At 35.0% G+C, this 7,628-nt stretch overlaps 1 pseudogene; it reads left to right on the top strand.

Moving 5' to 3' along the window:
- On the top strand, positions 1–997 carry LOC145601778 (GCN5-related N-acetyltransferase 1, chloroplastic pseudogene; annotated as a pseudogene).
- Positions 998–7,628: the final 6,631 nt, after the last annotated feature.

Raw genomic sequence — 7,628 nt, 5'->3', positions numbered from 1 at the left:
CCACTCAATTTCAACCATATTTCTCCTTTTGCAACCCAAAATTTTTAGCACCAAAATACAATGCTCCTCCGTTCTAGCATTGTATTCACCCCTCTTCCATCACCATCCCTCCGCCTTACCAAGTCTCACCCTCAAAGACTAACACTCCCTATTATTTCAGCCCAACTCCCTACAACATCCTACTCCGTGTCCGACAACGCACTCGAATCCCAAGGCTTTACCCTTCACCGCAACACTGATGGTCTCAACCTTGATCACCTCAACACGGTCTTTGTAGCCGTGGGGTTTCCAAGGCGGGACCCCGATAAGATACGAATTGCCCTCGAACATACGGATTCTCTTATATGGGTGCAGTACAATAAGACACAAAGGCCAGTGGCCTTTGCTAGAGCAACAGGGGATGGTGTGTTCAATGCTATCATATGGGATGTTGTTGTTGATCCTGTATTTCAAGGGGTCGGGTTAGGGAAGGCGGTCATGGAGAGGACACTAGAGGAGTTGATGCAGAAAGGGATTACGAATATTGCGCTGTATTCGGAGCCTCGAGTTCTTGGGTTTTATAGGCCGTTGGGGTTTGTTGCAGACCCTGATGGGATTAGAGGTATGGTGTACTCTAGGAAACAGAACGACAAGAAGAGATATTGATCTTGTTACGTTATGCACATGATACATGAATACTAATGTAGTAATTATAAAAGTTTTTTTATTGCATTAAACAGTTCTTACAAATGGTTGTTACAGAGTATATTTTTTTTTTTTGGGGAGGGGAAATCTGCAGAGTTTAAGTAATTGTGAAACAAGTAGTTTTGATCAAAAGAATATAGATATACATCTCTAAGAGACCAACCTATCTCATGCTTCTGACATTTGATTAATAAAAACAAAGCAGGAAGTTCTACTTGCCATCTAGTGGCGGATGTTGCATACATAGTCCATAAGTCCTCAAAGAATTGCAGTCAAACTCTTCGAATCTACAAAACAAATTTTTGCACTCCATAGTCCAGATGACTACCTCAGGAAAAGCCATGCTAAAAAATTAGTTGTAGAATTGGACACATTGACTGAAATGGCTTTGGAGTAATTTGGCACGAATCGGATGAACCAGTTACAGCTGAAGCATCAAACATGTTGCCAATGTCAGTCTGTTATCAACATTCTATATTTGAGGTGGCAGGGAAGGCAACAATAATTATTAACATATACTCTTCCTAAATACATACTCCAATCGTTGCAAATTCTGTTCACAATTACACAAACCAAAATAAGTTAAATAAAAGCTAATGGATGGTAGATTCACTAATCTTCTTTAACCCAATTCTACCTTAAAAAACCATAATAATATAAAATCTCTCTCAATTTTCAACCTGTTTTGCTCCTAGAGACCTGGACTGCCTCACATTTATTCCTGAAAGAAAAGGGTACTGATTGTATGTACACAGGGCGCAGCAGGTTCAGTTGCTGAAAGAAAAGGGTACTGAACTACTGATTGTATGGAAACAGAGAACAGCAGGGTTTCTCACAGCAACTCGCTCATCCTTCAGCTGCTTCTTATGCTGCTTCAAGTATGTACTATCATATTTTCAATTTAACTGTAAAAGGAGATCCTAAAAACAGCCAAGGAAATGGCTTAAACTTCCTTCGCTAGTCGTGGTGTATGAGTTGGACAGGCCTTACATATTTTTAGTTTTTTTACTTATTTAGGATAGAGGAATGCAAACTCATGTCAAATCTGAAAATGATTTCAGATTTGGATTTGGGAGAGAAGACAAATATGATGAATGTAATGAATAGAAAGACATTGCTTAAAACCACCCATCAAATTGGTAATTGAATCCAATTACCACTAATAGATTGGCTAAAATACGTAACTTTTAGCAACTGAATTAATATCAACAAAAGCTATTATTTCTTTTTTATACTCTTATCAACTGATCATGCGCATTACCACTGCAGATAGAGTACAACCGTCATGGGTTCAGCAAAATTAGTCCATGGAACCAAAGTGAAACTTCAATGCTTACCACCATGCTAAATGTTTTATACAATAGATGTGATTCCGTAAACTTTTGTTTACTTTTAGTTCCTAAGTAAATTTGATGTAAATGATTCAACTGAAGTATTTCTATTATCCAACAATGGAAAGTTTCGTAGATAAATGAATTACACTACGCAAGTTAAAATGCAGAAAGCTACCATTTTTCCAGTTTTGAGCCAATAATGATTCCTTTCATATGCAGAAAATAAGTTCATTACTAGATTATGCATTCTTGCTTGCAAGTTGCCAATGGCACAGTGAAAACAGAGAAAATTAGATAATATAAGCATTTTGCAACACTCAATTTCAGATGTATTGTTATTATCTACTTGGTGCTTCAAAGTAACAGTGATAAGGCTGTCATTTGAGAACCCAAGACTCCATGTATTGAAAAAAAAAAAGGCCTAGAGTTTATACAATGGACAATCAACGAAGGATATTTTGATAAGCAAGAAGCAATGACCAATACATAGCTAAAGGATGCAAAGAGTTGCTTACATAAAATTTTACATTTATCCTGGTTAATCTGAGGCATCCCTTTCTCTAGATTACATCACAAAGTGTTGATACAGTTGCAGTATTAACTTCAATTAGACAGATTTAAAGAATTTGGATGAAAACAAAAAAGTTATACATTTGAAAAAACATTTTAAATCAGGTCATAACTTTCATGGAGTACAATGACATGTATTGCAGAACATATAAGACTTTGCATTGCCCACCCTTTCCCCCACCAAAATCAATAAAACAAGAAGTGAATTTTAAAAATATACGTAATAATGTTTAATAGGATAATAAAGGAATGCAGGGTAACACCTTAGTTGGAGAAGTCAAGTCAGGCAATGTTGGTGTATAGCTTTTCAATTTTCCTTGCTTATATAATCTGCAGTTTAGAAAAAAAAGAGTGTTCCTTCAACAAATGTTAAGCATTCAGTTATGAAGAGAAACCTCGAGGGGACTATACATGAGGTGTTTAGTTTTTTAGGAACTAAGCAAAGGTTTCCATATTTTCCAACTCTTGGACACACCAGCAATGGAGATAGGTGACTCATGAGGATAAGATTTTGAATTCCAAATCAGGGAAAAACGACAGTACTTTTCAACAGGATAACAAAGGGAATGGAGACCAACACTTTAGTAGACCGCTGTATAGAAGAGATTAAAAATGGTGGTCCAAACTCTAAACCCAGCAGTTTAACCTAGAAGGCTAGAGCCCTACATTTTGTACACTTGGAACTACAGATGCCAAGAAACATAATGCAAAGGATTTTTCAACAAACCAAGACCAGGGATGTAAAGAATACTCAGACCTTATACTAAGACAGATTACAGGGGTAAATTGGAATAGGGAGTCAAAGAGTTTCAAGTATGGTGTAACGAACTAAAGAATACTCAAACCTTGAGAAAAGGATTTTTTAGGCACTGTTCTACCACAGCTCATAGTAATAGGTTAGTTTCAACAACAAAATAAGTTAAACAAAACATTCAACAAAAAAATAGTTGAGTTCAGCAAAAGCAATTTCACTTTTACAAAAATTTAGCCAAAAAAAAAAAAAAAAAAAAAAAAAAAAAAAAAAAGAGGGGGGGAGGGGGGGTTGGGGTGAAGTTGTAACTTTCTGCATATAAATTTTAGCCCATGTATTGAGAAAAACTTTTCATATAAGTTAACACAATGTTTGGATCAGTAGGTTGCTTTCCTTCTTTCAAGCACACACTGCTAGTGGTCTTGAGAAACTCTACTAGCCAAGTTTCTTGAAACATTTTTCTTCGAACTTCCGCAGCATGTACTATTTTGTTACATCTAGCAGTCTATAAGTGTTTTATATTAGTTCTATAAATATTCCTTTTCTACCAAATCTGAACACAGGGAAGCTCTTTTATTTACCTGGATCACTGGATCAGTGTAGGCAGATAGCCCAGCTCCAGCAGCAGCTCCAATGAAGATGAACAGATTAGGAAAAGCAAGTGTTAAACTGTTAATCTCCAATCCAAAAGCAGCATCCTTCAAAAGATCAGCAAATGAATTCCATTATTTGGATGGACACCAAAGTGTCAACCATATTTGGACAGCACGATCTTGTGAATATATCCAATTTCATTCTTAAGCACCCAACTTATTGCTGCTGCAGTTGGTATCACCTCTATTCTTATCAAACCTATCCCAATGAAAAGAGAGTATCCAACAAGGATAGGAGGCAAAATTTAATTATAAAAGAGAATGAAACATATACAGGCATTCTCTAAATTAATATGAACTCATTAAAACACACACACACAAATATGCAAGCAGTCGTGAACGAATATGAAAAAAGTCATGAAGCTGTGTGTGGGCCGTGTGGCTAATGCCCTTCTAATCTGGTTAGCTATACCATGGACTCCTCTTCACAAAGAGTAATTCAAATAATCATCCATCACACTGTCAGTGCAATGGACTACGTGGACACACAATAAAAGAGGTCGAATGGTTGTTTGACTGCTAAGCTCAAGGCTTGCGAAATAACATCTATTGCTTTAGGCCATAACCCTCCATGTATTTGCTACAATTTTCTGAATACTTCTCCATTCTAGACTACTACTATTTATACTACTACTACCTTGCAAATATTAGCAAACAAGGCCTTAATTACTACAAGTACTACTCTTGTCTTCTTTCTACTTTAATCAATAACCAACAAATAACTAAAGGTGCTTGTCTGCCCTGTTTAACGGCTTGTAGTGGCCACGGCTTGTTGCAGCTGTTGGTCTGCTCTTGCTGCTTCTTCTGACGCCTGCTGTAGGTTAGTGTAATGTGTGGTGGTGGTGGGTTCGTTGCAGTCAGTTAAAGCTTCTGGTAATAACCATAAACTAGGAAGTCCAACTGAGAATCCAATCAGCTAATGCTGATAAAGGCATTAATGATGATGAAAAAACTACCACAAATCCATCTTTTGAAGTATCAGGAACAAGCTTTTTCTTTGACTTCCCTTGACTTACCATACAACTTCCTCATCCTTTGTCCCCCCTAACTCATTAACTATCCTTAATGCAATTCCGAAAACTAAATGGAACAGGAAAGGAAACCTAAAACTGACAGCAAGCATAGAAAAGTGTATCAAGGGCTCAAGGAGAAAATATCCCCTCTCCCACTTTGAGATTACTGTCCCATTCTCGGGCACTGAAATAAGAAGTCAAGTGATTGCTCCAAAACAATGCAAAGGTATGCAGATTTTCACCAGGACTTCCCCAATGGTTTATGCCACCATTATTATCATCCTTATCTTGATTTCATTGCCATCATTGCCATTATTATCAAAATAAAACAAAACCAAAGCCATATGTTCCAAAAAGGATGATTTCCAAGATTCTATCTCCCATGTTCATTCCCATGACTCTGTTCCTCCATTCGCTTCTACCCTATGTTATATGCTTTTGCAACGACATTTCTTCAAGTCATTTTTAACTCTCTTTATCAAAGTCATCAAATGCCTCTAGATACTTCTTTTGAAATCCCATTACCCCAACTAAAACAACTAATTCTCCCTTATTTTATCCACAATTCCACTTTCCTACAAATATCAACAAACCTAATTCGACCCCTTAAGGTGTTCCCACATATCAATCTCAACGTACTACACACATCTTCTTCAAGATATCTACATACCACATTACAAATTAGAGAATCAACTTTTCCAAAATCCAAAACCATTCTTACCAAATTTAACTCCCAAAAGTAAAAATCATTTTCCTCAATACAACTAACATACATTTTCTCTACTCTCATCAATCTTCTTCCAACCACTCCAACAGTGAAAACCAATTTTACAATTGCGATTTCCCAAAAATGTTTTTCATCAAAATAAATGGAGCCTAATTGGTAATTGCTTGCAGAAGTAAGCATTCGATGTTACACTGAAATTCAAGATTTTACCAAATAATGGAAGTAATCCACAAAATGAAGATTATACACCTATTCTAAATATCATCAATTAACAAGGAACTGGCAATAATTATTGTCAAAAAAAAAAAAAAAAAAAAAAAAGAAGTCAATAATTAGGTTTAAATGACCAAATTAGCAATTTCGCATGAAAATAACAGCTAATATTGCATTAGCATTCAAATATCGTCGAATGATTAAAAAAAAAAAGGTAGAATTTATGAGGCAGTTGAAAAAAATCAGAAAACCTTCCAATTGCAGAATTTATTAACTTTGAGAGTGAAGAAATACATTCATACCTTGATCATACTATGATTAGAATGTCTGTCTTCTTTGAAATGTCGAGAAATTTGTGGCAATAAAAAGCGATTGTAGTGTCGATTGTGAAGAGGATATGCGTTATTTCCTTGAATTGGTCATGTTATAACCTGAATTCCGCCATTGATGAAGGTAGAGGTTATTTGAAGTTTTGAACCTTATTTGGTTCAATAATAGCAGAAAATCCAACGCTTTTTGTTTTTTTCTGAAAAAGCAGAAAATCCAATTTTTATCCCCTTGATAAACATCTAAAGATAGCTCTGGGCCATGCTGCGTCGTGCCTCATGCCGAGCCCACTTGCTTTGGTGTTGATTAGGCCTGGCCCATGGCTCGACCCATGAATTTTGTGCCGGCTAAAGTTTTCAAAAGCGCAATTTTTGGTTGAGGTCGCGCCCATCAAATGAACACCTACTAAAAAAAAAAAAGAACATATACTAGAAAAATATAAATATTTATTTTTGAATATTGCATTATAAATAAATGAACATTTGTAATATAAGAGTAAAATAAGAGACTATGAAACAGGAAAAAAAAAGTGTACATTTGATATAATATAACTGAATATTTTCAGTGCATTAAAAAAAAAAAAAAAACTGAATATTTTCAGTTGTGAATAAAAATGAACCTATGATATTATTGTTTATTTATCAATAATTTTTTAAGCTTCAAGTTAAATACCTTGATTTGTTCAATTCTCTTGATTGGATATCATGCAATTAAGCTATATTATTTAATACGGAGTACCATTTAAATAAATCAACAATTTGTTTTTTTAAAAAAAAATGAACAAATGCTAATGTCTAACATTACTAATGCTAATGTTCATCGAACATCCTTTATTATACTCCCTTTGTTTTTAAATACTTGCTCCATTTCTCCATGCGCGGAGTTTTAGGAGAAATTGAAGAAAATAATAAAATATGGAGGTAGTGTGGTGGGTGTAGAAGAATAAAAAATTATACTCGCTCCATTTTTAAATAATTGCTCCACTTTTCATTTCCGGCCATTTTAAAATATTTACTTCATTTCCTTTTGAAAAGATTTTAGAATATTTTATTCATTTCTCACACCTAATGGACCCAACATAATACTCTCTCTCCTCCAATTCTTCCAATACTTTTGCTTTTTACAATTTTTTATTCTCTCAACTACCCTAGTACCTCCATATTGTATTACTTTCTCCAATTTTTCCTAAAACTCGGTGCATGGAAAAATGAAGCAAGTATTTAAAAACAGAGGGTATAAAGTAAAAGTAGTGGAGATTGGAGAGAGTTGGAGGAGAGAGAATATGAAATTAATAAAATATGATATATGTTGAGTCCTTTAGATGAGAGAAATTAATTAAATATTGTAAAAGATTTC

This window comes from Chenopodium album, chromosome 21 (assembly GCF_948465745.1).
Source record: "Chenopodium album chromosome 21, dcCheAlbu1.1, whole genome shotgun sequence".
Taxonomy (NCBI): domain Eukaryota; kingdom Viridiplantae; phylum Streptophyta; class Magnoliopsida; order Caryophyllales; family Amaranthaceae; genus Chenopodium; species Chenopodium album.
Note: the sequence above shows the minus strand (reverse complement) of the source record. Positions and strands in the feature narration are given on the sequence as shown.